The following is a 17136-nucleotide window of genomic DNA, read 5'->3' on the forward strand; positions in this document are numbered from 1 at the left end:
AGAAAATCTTACCTTTTGCAACAGCATGGATGAACCTGGAGATTATTATGCTAAGTGAAATAAGCCAGTCAGAAAAAGACAAATACCATATGATCTCACTTATATGTGGAATCTAATGAACAAAATAAACTGATGAACAAAATAGAAACAGAGGCATGGATACTTGGAACAGACAGAGGTTACAAGGTAAGGAGGAGTGGCATGCTGGATGAAAGAAGGTGAAGGAATTAACCAAAGCACATATATGCATAGTACAGAAACACAGACAACAGGGTGGTGATGGCCAGAGGGATGGCGGTGGTGGGGTGGGGGTGTGGGAGCTGGGTGGAGGTGGGCAAAGGGGAGGAATATGGGGACATCTGTAAAAGTGTCAAAATTTTTTTAAAAAGTAAAAAAGATAATTCAATCTTAAGAAAAAAATTATGCTTGTGTTTGTCAAGTATTTTAAATAGCTTATCTTGTATAATTTTGATAGATTTTTATGCTTATTTATTCATTTTATTTTTATTTAAAAAAATTTTTTTAATACTCACCCAAGGACATTTTTTTAAAAATTGATTTTTGAGAGAGGAAGGGAGAGAATAAGAGAGAGAGAAACATCAATGTGAGAGAGAAACATCAAATGGTTGCTGCCTCCCATAGGCATCCCCACTGGAAATGGAACCCACAATCTGGGTATGTGTCCTGACCAGGAATTGAACCTGCCACATTTTGGTGTATGGGACAATACTCAAACCAACTGAGCCACACCAACCTCAGCTATGCATATTGTTTTAAAGAAACTTGTATATGTCAAAGAAAACACTGTTATTTGTTCTATAAGATAGAACTTAAAAAAAATATTTTTATTGATTTTTAGAGAGAGAAGTAGGGAAAGGGAGAGAAACATTAATTGACTGCCTTCTGCTGGAGATTAAGCCCAAAATCTAGTCATGTGCTTTGACCTGGAATAGAACCAGCAACCTTTGGGTGCGTGGAATGATGCCCAAACAACTGAGCCACGCCAGCCAGGGCTATGCGATATCCCCCCCCCCCCCCCCCAGTTATTAGAACTATCTTGCTAGACAGAATTGCTCCAAAGTTTGGTTGGTTAAAATTATTAATGTTTAACTTTATTTTTGCATCTTGCAACATGTTTAGTAAAGCCTTCACTGTTTCAATATGAGAAATGACCACAAAAATACCTTGAATTATTCTAACATATTTGGTCTTTTTATACAGTTGTATTTTTGAAACATGGAATTCATTTTGTGTACGTTTTTATTTATTTACTTATCTTTATTGTTGAAAGTATTACAGCTGTCCCCCTTTCTTTCCCCATTGACCCCTTTTACCCCACAATATTTTGTGTAAGTCTTGAGGTGCGAATCCAACTTATTTGTGTAGATAGCTATAAATGTTTCCCCAAACCATTTACTTATAATCTTGTCATATTATTATTATTATTATTATTATTATTATTATTTTTAATCCTCACCTGAGGATATTTTTTCCATTGCTTTTCAGAGTGGAAGGGAGGGAGAGAGAGAGAAACATCGATGTGAAAGAGACATATTGATTGGTTGCCTCCTCCATGTGCTCCAGACCTGGTGGGGGTATTGAGCCTGGTATGTGCCTCTGACTGGAATTGAACCTGAGACCCTTCAGTCCATGGGCAAACACTCTAACCACTGAGAAAAATCCCCTAGGGCTTTTGTCATCTTATTTAAAGTGCTACTTCTTTCATTTATTTGGGTATATTTTCAGACTTTCTATTCTCTTTCATTGATTTTTCAGTCTATATGTTAGTACTACAGTGTAGTTTATAAATATATTTTAGTATCTTCAAAAAGGTAGGCTTGTACCATCTTATTAATAATTTCTTTTGGAAAAAATGCCTAATATTGCACTTTTATTTATTCACATGGATCTTTAGAATAAGCTTGGTTAGTTTTTAAAAGTTTTGATAATAAACTTGAAGTTTAACATATGTAGATAAGGTGCTAATTTCCAAAGTGTACAAAGAACTCATACTATATATTTTAAAAAAAATTTCAAAGAGCCTGGCCGGGCGTGGCTCAGCGGTTGAGCGTCGACCTAGGATCCAGGTGATTGGGGTTCGATTCCCGGTCAGGGCACATGCCCGGGTTGCGGGCTCGATCAATGACTCTCCCATCATTGATGTTCCTATCTCTCTCTCTCCCTCTCCTTTCCTCTCTCTGAAATCAATAAAGATATATTTAAAAAAAAAAAAAAAAGAACTCATACTACTCAGCAAGAGGAAGACAAACAACCCAATTAAGAAATGGGCAAGAGACCTGAATAAACACTTCTCTAAAGAGGACATACAGATGGCCAAGGGACGCAGAAAATGTTCAATGTTCAGAAAGATGCAAATTAAAACCACAATGAGGTAGGTATCACTTCACAGGTGTCAGAATGGCTACCATCAAGAAATCAACAAACAACTCCTGCTGGTGAGGGTGTGGAGAAAGGGGAACCCTAGTACACTGCTGGTGGGAATATGGACTGGTGCAACCACTATGGAAAACAGTATGGAGGTTCCTCAAAAAATTAAAAATGGAGCTGCCTTTTGACCCAGTGATTCCACTCCTAGGAATGTATCCTAAAAATCCTGGAACAGTAATCAGAAAGAATATATGTACCCCGATGTTCATAGTAGCACAGTTTACAATAGCTAAGTTCTGGAAACAGCCCAAGTATCCATCAGTAAATGAGTGGATCAAAAAGCTGTGGGACACTTACACCATGGAATACTACACAGCTATAAAGAAGAAGAATCTCGTACCCTTTTGGTGAGTATGGGTAGAACTGGAGAAAATTATGCTAAGTGAAATAAGCCATGCAGAGAAAGACAAAAATCAAATGATCTCGCTTATTTGTGGAGTCTAAAGAACTTAATAAACAGATGAACAGAATAGATTCAATGACATGGAAGCATAGATCAGACTGACAAATGTCAGAGGGACAGAGGAGGGCAGGTGGGTGGAGGGGGAGAGAGTAACCAAAGAATTTATATGCATATAGGCACAACCCAAGGACAGGGACAATGGTGGGGAGAGCAACTGGGGAGGAGGTTGGGATGGGGTGGAACAGGTCATTGGGGAGAAAAAGGGACATCTGTAATATTTTAAACAAAAATAAAAATTCAATAAATAAATAAGTAAAAATAATAAAATAAAATAAAATAAAATAATAAAATAAAATAAAATAAATAAAATAAAATTAAAATAAAATAAAATTAAAATAAAATAAAATAAAATATAAAATAAAATAAAATAAAATAAAATACAACTATATTGCTATGGCTCTTGGAAGAAAGAAATCATTTCTTAAAAGAATTGATTTTAAAGAAGTAGTAACACTTATCCTCCTCAAACTATTTCAAAAAATCCAAGAGGAAGGAACACTTCCAAACTCTTTCTACGAGGCCAGTATTAGGCTAATTCCAAAACCAGATAAAGACACTACAAAGAAAGAGAATTACAGGCCAATATTCCTGATGAACATAGACACTAAAATCCTCAACAAAATATTAGCATATTGGATCCAGCAATATATTAAAAAGATCATACACCCTGACCAAGTGGGATTTATTCCAGATGCAAGGCTTGAATAATATTTGCAAATCAATAAATGTGATACATCCCATAAATAAATTGAAAGACAAAAATCACATGATCATATCAATAAATGCTGAACAAGCATTTGATAAAGTCCAACACCCAATTTTTTTAAAAACTCACAGGGAAGTGGGCATAGTGGTATCATACCTCAACATAATAAAGGCCATATATGACAAACCTACAGCCAACATCATACTCAATGGGCAAAAACTAAAACCATTTCCCCTAAGAACAGGAACAAGGCAGGGGTGGCCACTTTCACCACTCTTACTCAAACTGGTGCAAGCACTATGGAAAGCAGTATGGAATTTCCTCAAAAGATTAAACATTGACCTGACATTTTACCCAGTGATCCCAATTCTAGGAATATATCCTAAGAAACCCGAAACGCCAATCACAAAGAACTTATGCAGCCCTGTGTTCATAGCAGTGCAATTTACAATAGCTAAGATCGGGAAACAGACCAAGTGCCCATCAGTAGATAATTGGATAAAAAAGCTGTGGGACATTCACACGTGGAATACCATGGAATACTATGCAGCTGTAAAGAAGAAGGATCTTTTATCCTTTGGGAGAGCATGGAGGGAACTAGAAAGTATTATGCTAAGTGAAATAAGCCAGTTAGAGAAAGACAAGTACCACATGATCACACTTGTATATGGAATATAATACACAGAATAAACTGATGAATAAAATGGATCCAGAGACATGGAAGCATGGAAGAGATTGAAGGATCTCAGAAGGAAGATGGGGAAGGAGGAGTGGTTGGGAGACATTAATCAAAGAATTTATATATTTATGAGCATAACTCAGAACAGAGACATTGGTCTGGGGAAGGTCTAGGGGTAGGATGGATGCAGGGTGGAGGGGATCAATGGGGTTAAAAAGGGGAAATCTATAATATTTTCAGCAATAAAGATAAAGAAACTTAAAAAAAAGAGAAATCATTTAAAATTGATAATATTGAGTAAAGTGAGTACTAGGTATTTGTGTCTTTTTTTTGTCAACTCAGCATCTAAAAATTCTTCCAACTTTCACAATAGAAGATGGATTTTCAGGCACTAGCTTTCCTTGCTTCTTGTATGTCTGGAATACAGGTACCTGATCTTTAGCAGAAGCTATGAGGGGGGAAGAATGCATTAATGGGCAGAATTCATCTAGCATTTATGGCAAAAAATGATCTATTTTCATTCCGTTCCTAAAGGCAGGAGTGATTATAACACTAATAATATCTAGCAATATTATTAGGTGATTCTACCTCAAAAGTCCAGCTATGAAGAAGAAGGGTATTGTCTAACCTCAATGTCTTGGGTTACTTGCTGTGACGGTGATGTGTGTGTCAGACTAGCTCTGCAACACAATCTGAAGGCAGAACCTGGCTGTCATCTTTAACAAATCCCTGACTCTCTTGCTGATTCTGTGTACATTCAAACATCCTTCAATAAATTACCTTGCTTCATATATTAGTCAATTTTATTCTAATTGCTTTTACTAAGAAATGTTAAATAACTATGCTATAAATCAGTATTCCTTAACCTTGGCACTATTGATATGTTGGGCTGGATAATTATTTGTTGGAGGCTGGAAGTTATTGTCCTTCACTTTGTGGGATGTTTACCATCCTTTACCCACTAGTTCCAGTAGCATATTCCCATCAGTGACAACTAAAAATGCCTCAAGACTTTACCATGTCTCATGGGAGACAAAATTGCCTCCCATCTCAATTAAGAACCACTACTACAAATATATTGGTAGTTATCAGAAAGGAAAATCGTCTGATATGACACATACTGTGATATTTTCTCATTAAGTAGATATCAATTTCAGTGAATAGATATAAAAATATAATCTTTCAGAATCTCATAATTATAAGGATAAAAGTAATTGAATATATTTGTAAATTGAATATAAACTATGAATTTTATTAAAAGCAAACAGGGAGACACATTTTATCTCTTAGAAAAACTAAATCTGAAATTCTCCAGTGGGTAGTTCATAGAGCAAATTAATGTTCTTTGGCATACCTAGTGTTATCTTGAGAGACTGAATAATAACAATAGTAATATTGCTAAGAAAACAAAATCAATATCCTACGCTCTTTGTTTCTCAATTCTGTGCCTTTGATACAAAATTATTTTCAGTTTATTACCAATTTATAAATATATTGCATATTTTCTGTGACTATATAACAATTCATTGATTAGTACTCTATTTGTGAATTATCCATGTCATACATATATTTGAACATCTGGGAATTTTTTATTTTTTTCACTATTATATTAACATTACATGGATAACTTCATTCATAGTACTTTTAATACTTTCTATATTTGATATTTTTTCCTTATAATAGAATATTCAAATTAAATTTATCAGATTTAAAAATGTATACTATTTTTAAGCTCTTAATACAATCTGTATATGTATACATTAGTAACAGTGTTATTTCAGTTTTACCAACAATGTATAAGAACTTATATTTCAATGTAACCTTAGTATAATTGGATTGATTTCTATTGTTTAAATTGGATTCTTTATGGAAAGGTTTTTATTTAATATCAGAATAAAACAGTACAATCAAATTATGGGGTTCAGTAGATATTTCAAGAGCTTTTTACCTGTGCGACCTCAATATTTCTATATTTCTACCATCTGCCTATCAATATACTTTACATGGATAAATTCTATATAGGGATAAATTCTACACACATGTACACCTGCACATATGCAGTAATTTGAATAGCTCCTTGCTGTGTTCTTAAAGAATTACACATTAGGTATAGAAGCCCCCATCAAAGGACACCTGATTTATTCATTTAAGATTAAAATTTATAGTGTAAACAAGGAGATTAAACAAGAAAATGACTTAATAGTTTTATTAAGAGAGTTGTTTCGCAACTCATCATATATTCATTGTAGAGTAGGGACGTGAAACCATAGCATTTCACTTTCAGAGAAAATGTTTGGCAAAAGGTTGATAAATTACTTTATGGAAAGGCATGAATATGGTTAATTTAGTATCACTTGGGGTTTTGGTCCTCAGTCATGCACTTAAAAATTATTTTATCTGTCCACTTAGAAATTAGTGGACCTCAGTAAAATGTTCATAAAAAACAAATTTACATGTGACCAATGAATGGAAAGCAAATTGAATGCAAAATTGCAGGATATATCTTCCTAGTGACATAAATGCTTATATTCCTTATTGAGGATACCAATCTATTCTCAAAAATTAGTGTATATTACAACTCTATTGTAAATCAACTCCTTTTGCATACAGGAGTAGATCCAGTAATCCTTAAATGTTCTTCATTCATTTTTTCTTCCCTTATGTATAGAGTTAAACATTTATTTCACAATATTGCCACATCTTCATTGATAATTTTTTTTCAATATCACTAATTAATTTCAAATACAACCTATAATTTCTTAAATCTGGAAGAAATTTCTTTTCATGTGTTTTTCTTGTTATTTAAAAAATCCTCTTTATTAACAAAAGCCAAATTACATTGTATAGTTTTCAAGAGTACAATTGCTTAGCAAGTATCAAGTGGCTAAGTTATGAGTGTAAATTGCCAGATAAGGTAGTTGATTATGGTAAAAATATGAATATTAGCTTTGGTTACACCTTAGTTAAAAATAGAAAATATCCAATAAAACAAGTATAAAGAAGTTTTTACTACCTTTATTCTGACACCTATCCATTAGCTAGCATATTGAGACCACATGTCCATGGACTTCTTGAGAAAATTTAAAGTAAAATTTTTGCCAACATGCCTTGAAAATTATGTACATTAGTTCATCTTAGAAATCTATAGTTATGATCTTTATTCACACACACACACACACACACACACACACACACACAGAATTTAAAAAGGTTGGAACTTGAGCTTTCCCAGGAGAAGAGAAAAACCTGTCTTAAAAACCTAATATTGCTACTGATTCACAATATATACTTTTGGTTAAGAGCACAGGCTTCTGCACTCATGCACACACATACACACACACATATATAAATTATGCATGTAATTATATATATAAACAAATATATATATATGTATATATATACATATATTAAAATTCTGCCTTTCTCTTTTACTAGCACATATCTTGGTTTTTAGCATTTTTTTCAATCTATAAAAGCCTCAATTTCCTACTCTGAAGAATGATATAGGACTACCTATATTGTAGATGTATTTTAGGGTTAAATTGAGATAGTTTTCCTTATTTATTAGGTATTTTTTTTATTTGACAAGTAGTCAACATTACAGAAATACCATTTTTGTTATTACTTCTATTATTTTTCTATTAAATATATAGTATAATATATAGTGTTACTGAGGGAATGGTGAAGCCTGGAAATAGTCCAGAACACCTATTACCAAAAAAGACAAAAACAAAAATAAATAAGACAATGATATTTGTCCCATGATCATGAACATAATTTTTATTACATTTCAATGCAATTTTGAGAAGAACTAGAAATTAGGCAATTCGCCTTCATCGTGCAAGAAAACTGATAACTCTCTGTTTAGTTAACCCAAATGCCATCACCAACAGAAAATAATTTGTATTTGAAACTTCACAAGCTGCACTGTCTTTGAATTAAAAAAAAAAAAATACAAAAAACTATAAGCAACATAATAACAACAGAAAGAGAAAGTCAGGCTCTTTCTCTAAATGGAGAATTTTCATGATTTAAAAGGAGTTGTGAACATTTGAGGAAGAATCTATTCTAGTTGCATTTTATTTCCACCTGTATTAGCATCAGAGGCTTTTTCTAACCTCTTAAAATACATTTTACCTACTGACATAAAGTTTGAGTAACTTCATTAAATTCCTTTTTATTTATTGTGGTAAAATACACACAACATAAAATTTACCATTTTAGCAATTTATGTGTACAGTTTTGTGACATTAAGCAAATTCACTTTGTTGTGCAGTTATCACCACCATTCATCTCCAGAATGATTTCATCTTCCCCAATTAAAATTCTGTACTCATTACATGCCAGTTCCCCATTCAGCCCCTCCTCTAGTCCCTGGCAACCATTATTCCACTTTCTATCTCTGTGCATTTGCTTCTCTAGAAATCTTATATGAGATAAATCATACAATATTTTTCCTTTTGTGACTGACCTATTTCACTTAGCATAATGTCTTCAATGTTGGAGCATGTGTCAAAATTTCCTTTTTTTTAGGACTGAAATGTGTATACCACATTTTGTTTATCCATTTTTCTGTTCATGGACACTTGAGTTTCTTTCACCATTTGATTAGTGCAAAAGAACTGCAGTGAACATGAGTGTACAAAGATCTGGTTGAGTCTCTGCCTTCACTTATTTTCGTAATAAACCCAGAAGTAAAATTGCTAGAGCATACCGAGATTTTATCACCTTTTCAAGTCATTTTGTAAGTAAAAAATGCATGGTAGATCTCTCTTTTCTATGATAGAAAAGTTTATCACTTTTCTATAGACAATTCAAAGCACTTGACTAAACATGGGTGAAAGTGTATTTACTTATTTACTTAGCTAACTATTTACCTAGCTGGTTAGTTAGTAATGCAAAGTAACCTATAAAAACAAAGAGAAGGAATGTGTTCATTCATACCATGACTTCCTGAGAATACACTTAATTAGGTTATCCTCTTAGTTTAGCATCATTCAGACTAAATTTTGGTAAAAATAACTTATTTTAGATATATTTTTGACTGATGTTAAAAAGCTACACCATTATTAAGCTAATTGGCTATTAAGGAAGAGATCAAGAATGGATAATCATGTAGACTTCCAATTAAGGGGTTGTACTGGGAAGGAATAAAAAAGCTTGGCCACCCTTGTACAAACTGGTCATCACTTGAAAAAATGAAATTACTTGAAAATTGTTCTCTTAAGATTAATTTTATACAGATTATTTTTGGAAAATAAAAACACAAAAATAAACTCAAAATGGATAAAAGACTTAAATGTAAGTTGTGAAACTATAAAAATCCTGGAAGAAAACATAGGCAGTAAAGTCACAGACATTCCATGTAGTGGAATTTTCACTGATACATCTCCTAGGGCAAGAGAACAAAAGGAAAAATAAACATATGGGACTACATCAAACTAAAAAGCTTCTGCACAGCAAAAGAAAACAGTCTCAAAATACAAAGAAACCCCACAGTCTGGGAAAACATGTTTTCCAAGGATGTATCTGATAAGGGGCTAATTTCCAAAGTGCACAGAGAACTCATACTACCAAGCAAGAGGAAGACAAACAATCCAATTAAAAAATGGGCAAAGGACCTGAATAGACACTTCTCCAAAAAGGACATACAGATGGCCAAGAGACATATGAAAAAATTCTCAAAGTCGCTAATCATCAGAGAGATGCAAATTAAAACCACAATGAGGTATCACTTCACATGTGTCAGAATGGCTACCATCAAGAAATTAACAAATGGCATGTGCTGTCAAGGATGTGGAGAAAGGGGAACCTTGGTACACTGCTGGTGGGAATGCAGACTGGTGCAAACACTATTGAAAACAGTATGGAGATTCCTCAAAAAGTTAAAAATGGAGCTGCCTTTTGATCCAGTGACCCTACTTCTAGGAATATACCCTAAGAATCCTGAAACACTAATCAGAAAGAATATATGCACCCCTATGTTCATAACAGTGCAATTCACAATATCTAAGATCTGGAAACAGCCCAAGTGCCCATCAGTAGATGAGTGGATAAAAATGCTGTGGGACATTTACACCATGGGATACTATGCAGCTGTAAAGAAGAAGGATCTCGTACCATTTGGGACATTATGGAAGGACCTGGAGAATATTATGCTAAGCCAAATAAGCCAGGAAGAGCAAGACAAACATCACATGATCTCACTTATATGTGGGATCTAAAGAACTTAATAAACTGATGAGCAGAATAGATTCAGTGACATGGAAGCATGGATCAGAATGACGAATGTCAGGGGCATGGAGGAGGGCTGGTGGGTAGAGGGAGAGAGATTAACCAAAGAATTTATATGCATATACGCACAACCCAAGGACATGGACAATAGTGTGAAGAGGGACTGTAGAGGGGGGTGGGACAGGGTGGAATGGGTCATTGGGGAGAAAAAGGGACATCTATAATATTTTAAACAAAAATAAAAAAATAAAAAAATACAATTTTATTTATGTTTATTAAAGTTAAAAAGAATGAGAAATTAATGGAAATTTTTAATTCAAATAAATCTATGTTGAAGATGCAGTTGTCTAGCTATATGAATTAATTTTCAGTAAAATTGACTGACTCCCAGCTACTTAAGTTAGGAATGTTAGTTTCCTTTTACTTAACCCAAATTCCTGTCTCCCAATCACAACTGTTGTTAGTCCTAACTCTACAATGTATAGTTTGTAGCATTAGCATATCTGTTCAATACCTAAAATTTCCATGTCTAGATTTATCTTACATCTATATTAAATCAATAATATTCATCAGTCCTTTTACCATTTTTCATTTTCTTTAGTTTAATAAAGATTGGCTAAATATTTTAAATTTGTTTTTAAAAATAAGTTTAATACAATGTACAGGTATACAGTTAGTGTATGTGGTGATTTAGTAAATGATAAGGAGACATTTTAATTCCGTTTAGAAAATATAACTGTTGAGGCATTTGAATAGACATTTTCAAATACATTTAAATTTATGCTTTTCACAATATACCAAGATTATATCAAGATGTATGGAGGATTTTGATGTAAAAAATAAATCTAAAATATACAAGTCATTCGATGGAGTAGAGAAGCTCTTTCCAACAAAGCAAAGAAACTTCCACATGCAAAGAAAATGACATTTGTAAAATATAAAGATAATGACTGAATTTAACTATATTTGTAACTCATATAACAACAGAATTATGAGTATGCAGATCATGAGAGATTAAAAACTCTTAAGAAAATAACAATGAACTATGTGTATTTATTGGTCCTATTGACCATGTATTTATTTCCATTTTGGATTCTTGTAGGACTGCACTTCTTTGCTCACTTGGGATTAAATAAGATTATATAATTATTTTGACAAAAAACAAAAACATGTATAGAAGTGATATGTGTCACTTCTAAACTGAAAGTTTTAAATCAACTGCATCCTTATCTTTCTATATTAGTGGCCATGGACATAGTTGTAAAGCTTGAACCTTGGTCAGCCTGGAGTCCTTATAGGTTACAATGGATCAGCAGACTTCCCAGTCAACTTGTGATAGACATTTGGCAGAATCAATAAACAAATCTTTCTCTCACAATTTAATTGGATTATAAACCAAGGATTATTTGTCGTTTATTTTTTGTTTATTTGTTACTAGAGCATAAACTAGTCTTTCCTGACTAGATACATAATGTTTAACAGAAGATTCAATAAAAGACAAACCATCTCCAGTACAAAGATAAATGTAGTGCTTGTTAGGCAATAGCTAGAATTATTTCACATTTGAACAGGAACACATTTATAGATAAGGTAAACTGACACCTTCACATATTTGTTTCTGCCAGTATCACGGAGAAAGAAATCAGAACCCTGAGTCACATTCTGTAATAAAAGGCAAATTTGCATACAACAAAGTAAAATGTTTATTTTAAAATCAGTAACCTTAACAAGTCATTACATGTGCTAGTGAATCTTTATCATAACTTTGATGGATATGTATGACATTCCTTTACTCCTTTCATCAATATCAAAACTATTTGAAAATATCCTGATGTTCTGAGACATCCTCTCTTGAGGACAATTTTCAAGTATATTACTCATAGGAAATCCATGTACATTGTGTTTCACAGCAATGGTGAAAAAAATTTCAAGTCCTTAATCAGCCAGGGGTTCCATGCTAGGAGATACATCACCGAAGTGTACTTTGCATTGTGAGATTTTTTTTTTTTTAAGGTTAAGAGTCTATTAAACTGAAAATGATTTAGACCACTTCCTATTGTCTGCAACACAAAGTAAGAATCCTATTTTGTTTAATCTCATAATTTTTCTTTCATAGCTGAAGAAACAAGTGATGAATATAGCTACTGTATGTGCAAAAGTTGAACATCTAATTTATAGTTTTCTACCATATTTTTATTGACTACTTAGATATAAAACAGATATATTACTCTATACATATATAGATTCTAATTAACTATAATTATGAACATTTTACTTCTTCACTTAAATATTATATATTTTAAAACTTTTATGTGATCTTCAAAAACAAGAAAAGATAAGTCAAAACACACCAGTGAAAGTCATTTCTGATTTTCAGTTTTTGATGGATTTCATCTTGAGCTAAATACATATTTGTCAATGAAATTTACATAATGTATCATACATACTTCATTCACTATATCTTCTCTTTTTCTTCTCTTTCTCAATCTTTGTTCTTCCTCATTTTTAAAAAATATATTTTTATTGATTTCAGAGAGAGGAAGGGAGAGGGAGAGAGAGAGAGAAACATCAATGAGGAGACGGTCATTGATCAGCTGCTAGGGATCCAGCTGTCAACCCCGGCATGTGCCCTGACCAGGTATCAAACCTTGATCTCCAGGATCATAGGTTGATGCTCAACTGCTGAACCATGCCGTCCAGGCATGTTCTTCCCCATTTTATTCTTTCTTTTCAAACTCACAGTTTTGTTTCATTATCTTCTGTTTGCATTAACTACATGAAATCTTAGGAAAAAATTCAGACAAGAGGGGATTGCCTTTTGGCTTACTAGTTGATGGTAGTTATCTTCTCCTCAGGATCCATTCTTCCCTCATGCTTTACTTTTTACTGTAATGTATGACTTTATTGTGTATTTGTAATAATATGCACTGAAATAGCATATATTCTGACATCTTGATTCTTGAGGTTTGAATCCCAAATTTCCCACTTCCTGGAAATACCCTTTTACCAGAAATAAATTACAATTTACTCTTCAGTAAAATGGGAAAACTTTTTTTCTCATTTCAGAGTATGCTGTGGAGAGTAAAGAAGATACATGCAAATACAGGCATGGTCCTTGCTTTTTTATAGATATTAATGTTACTTACCTTGACATCTTGCCAAGTAGACTAATTAATCTGTGCTAATGGAAACTGTTGGAGATCTAAAGTGTCACTCATGTATGCAACAATTGTTGACTTTATTATTGGAATTTATTTGAGCTCAGAAAATTTTTAGAGATGTTTGGGGAAGTAAATAATACATAGCAGGTGTGATTTTTATCTCACACAACTCAAACTGCAAAGATATTTGCTTTTATCACCTATGAGTGAGGTCAGTCAAGAGTACAATACAATTGTGATCATAGAACAAGTCAAATTAACTGTCTCAAGGGGAATAAAATCGGGCCTTATATTCTCTCCCTTTTAGAAATTATTTAGGTATGTTAGCTTTCTGAATAACTGAACATTGAGGTCCTAATAATCAATTATTGTGATAATCACAATGCTATTTTAGTTAAAACCTATAAAAATACAGGTTTCTGTTGAATGTGCATACTAAGAGCTGTGTAGCAAGAAAAATTGTTGTAATTCTATAATAGCAAAATTATACCGTGACATCTGTTCTTTTTAGTACATGTCCAAAGTAATTATATAGAGTCACATTTATCTCTACTTGTATAATAAGCTATAGAGATGGTGATCTTAAAATTGATAGGCACATAATATAGAAAGTGACATGGCACACTGGGTTTTCTTTGAACTATAATTTTGACATTTACTTTGAAAATACCAGTAGTAATGAGAGGTCACACAGCCAAAATTAAATTTTCAAGAACAAAAAGGATAATACATACTGTGGCTCTGTTTTAAAGACTAGCTATTCTCCTGGCTTGGTGTCTCAAATAAGTAGCTGTATTGATAGTTGGTTGTTTATGTTATTGCTTTTTTTTTGAAAATTAGTTCCCATTGCTCCTAAGGAGCAATAACTTTAAGACATAGATGTGTAATGCCATCTACATATTCAGTGGTTCCCAAGGGATACTATTTAATCACTTGCTTAAAAATACATATGAAGAATATTTTTATGTTTTATATAAGTGAAATTTAAAACTTTGATGGATTTCTAGCAGAAATATACAATGCCATTGCCATTCTCAAAAAACCACCAAGAAAAACAAAAGCATGTTTCAATTAATAGTAAGAAAAAGTGCTAGTATATTTTCTAAATAAAATACGTAATTAATTACTATTAGTGATTTCATGTGTGTTGTTCCTGGGCTATAATAAAAGAGAGAGGAAATTACACTAATTGAATGCCTAACATTTGTCAAAATGCATCCTGGATAGTTTCTTTCACATTTTAAACTAAATTTTACAATAAGTCATTGAGGAATGTGTAATTATTGTCATTTAAAAAAAAAGAAACTGGGGTTTTGAAAGGTAAGGTGATTTTTTTCAAAGGTACTAGATACATAATAATAAAAAGAATTTAAACTCAAATTGTTTGTCTTGAAGTCTAGTGCTCTTTTAACTAAAATCATTTGGGCTGCTACTTATAAAAAGTCTAAATATGACAATTGCATGTTATTACCAACATAAAAATTTAAATTTCTGAGACTGCAAGGAAAATGAAACATCATTTAAAGACTGAGTGGCCATATATAAGATGGTGAGAAACATGTCTTTTATTGGGAAATCTGGCCTATGATGAGTGTGTCATGGACTAAGTAAGATATCTATATAAAGCTCTAAAATAAATATGAGTTCTGGCATTAGGGCACTTTGGGTATGGTAAAACATACAGATATATAAATATTATATATATAAAACAAAAAAATAAAATGAGTAAATTTAAAATTTCATTAAACAACCAACACGTCTTCTCGGTGACTTTCTGCAGAATATTTAACCTTGTTGAGACTTAGTTTTTTCATCTTTAAATGGAAGATAATATTTACATTATGGACACTTGTGAGGAATAAATTCTAAGAAGAATGGCTTTAACGGTGCCAGAGGTCTGGTTCTTTCAGGGGGCTCCAGAGGAAAATTTGTTCATTTCTTGTCTATTCTAGCTTCTGGTGACTGGCTTTCCTTGACTTTGGCTGCATTACTCCAATTCATGCTTTCCTTATCTTGTTCTCTACTCAAATCTACCTCTACTTTCTTTTAATATGGACAGTTATTATTGCCTTTAAAGTTTAACTGGATAATCCAGGATAATCTCTTCATGTTGAAATCTTTAATCACATCAGCAAAGTCCTTTTGCCATGTAAAGTGATATTTAGAGGTTCCAGTGATTAAACCATGTATGTACTTAGGGGCCATCTTTCAGCCTATCACATATATATATATATATATATATATATATATATATATAGTCTCAGTAAATCTTCTGAACAACTACATAGGCAGTTTAATTATCCATTTCATATGTGAGGAAATGGAGAAAGATTAAATAGTAAGTCATACTGTAAACTTAAAAGGTAAAGTTAGATCCTTAAAAGTATGACTCTAATAATCACTCCTAACCTACACAGTGGCCAAATAAAAGAAAGTCACTAAACAAATAAAGGAGGCAAAAAAAGTGTGTAACAAGGAGGTCATAATGGATGTGAAGTAAAACACATATGGGAGAACATAAATACCATATGATTTCACTTATATGTGGGATGAACAAAATAAACTATAGAATAGAAACAGACTCATAGATACAGATAACTGACCGACAGCTGTCAGAGGGGAAGGAGGTTAGGGGGCTGGGTGAAAAGGGTGAAGGGATTAAGAGGAAAAAACTCAGGGACACAGACAGCAATATGGTGATTATCAGAGGGAAAGGGGAAGAGGGGAGGTGGAAGAAGGCATGGGCAGGATAAATGCTGATGGAAGGAGACTTGACTTTGTATGGTGAGCACACAATGCAACATACAGATGACTTATTATAGAATTGTACACCTGAAACCTATATAATTTTATTAGCCAATGTCACCCCAATAAATTCCATATAAATTATTGTTTTTTAATATTTAGAATCAGCAATCTCTACACAATATGCCAGGACTTATTTACAGAAGCAGAACAGAATGAAATGCTATCAAACTTGATAGCTTATGACGTAAATACAAATAAAAATGGGGAGGATAATTGAAAGAAAAGGTAGAAGTAACAATTGCTTTCTTTACAAAATGAAGGACAGGAATTCCTAAAAATGTTATTAGAGTTAGAGATAGAGGTAATTTATAATGAAATCAGGAAGATAAGAAACAGATAATAAGAGATTCCAAGTATCAAAATAAATCTATATTTAATGAGGAATATAATGGCCACATGGGGAAAATGAACAGAAGAATACTTTGCTGCCTATTATTTAATATTAGGTTAATATCCCAGGGGTCACAAGAAAAAATCAAAAGTGTCCATTTAATTGTACAATATGTTGTAACCTTCAGCAAACTTCATATCACTGCTTAAATAAGAAGTTTAAATTCAGTATTGCAGTCATTTATTACATGACAAAATGTAAGGGGAAGGAAAATGTTCTTTTGTGTAAATGGATGAAACACTTACT

Source organism: Miniopterus schreibersii (assembly GCF_964146895.1).
Source record: "Miniopterus schreibersii genome assembly, chromosome: 1".
Taxonomy (NCBI): Eukaryota; Metazoa; Chordata; class Mammalia; order Chiroptera; family Miniopteridae; genus Miniopterus; species Miniopterus schreibersii.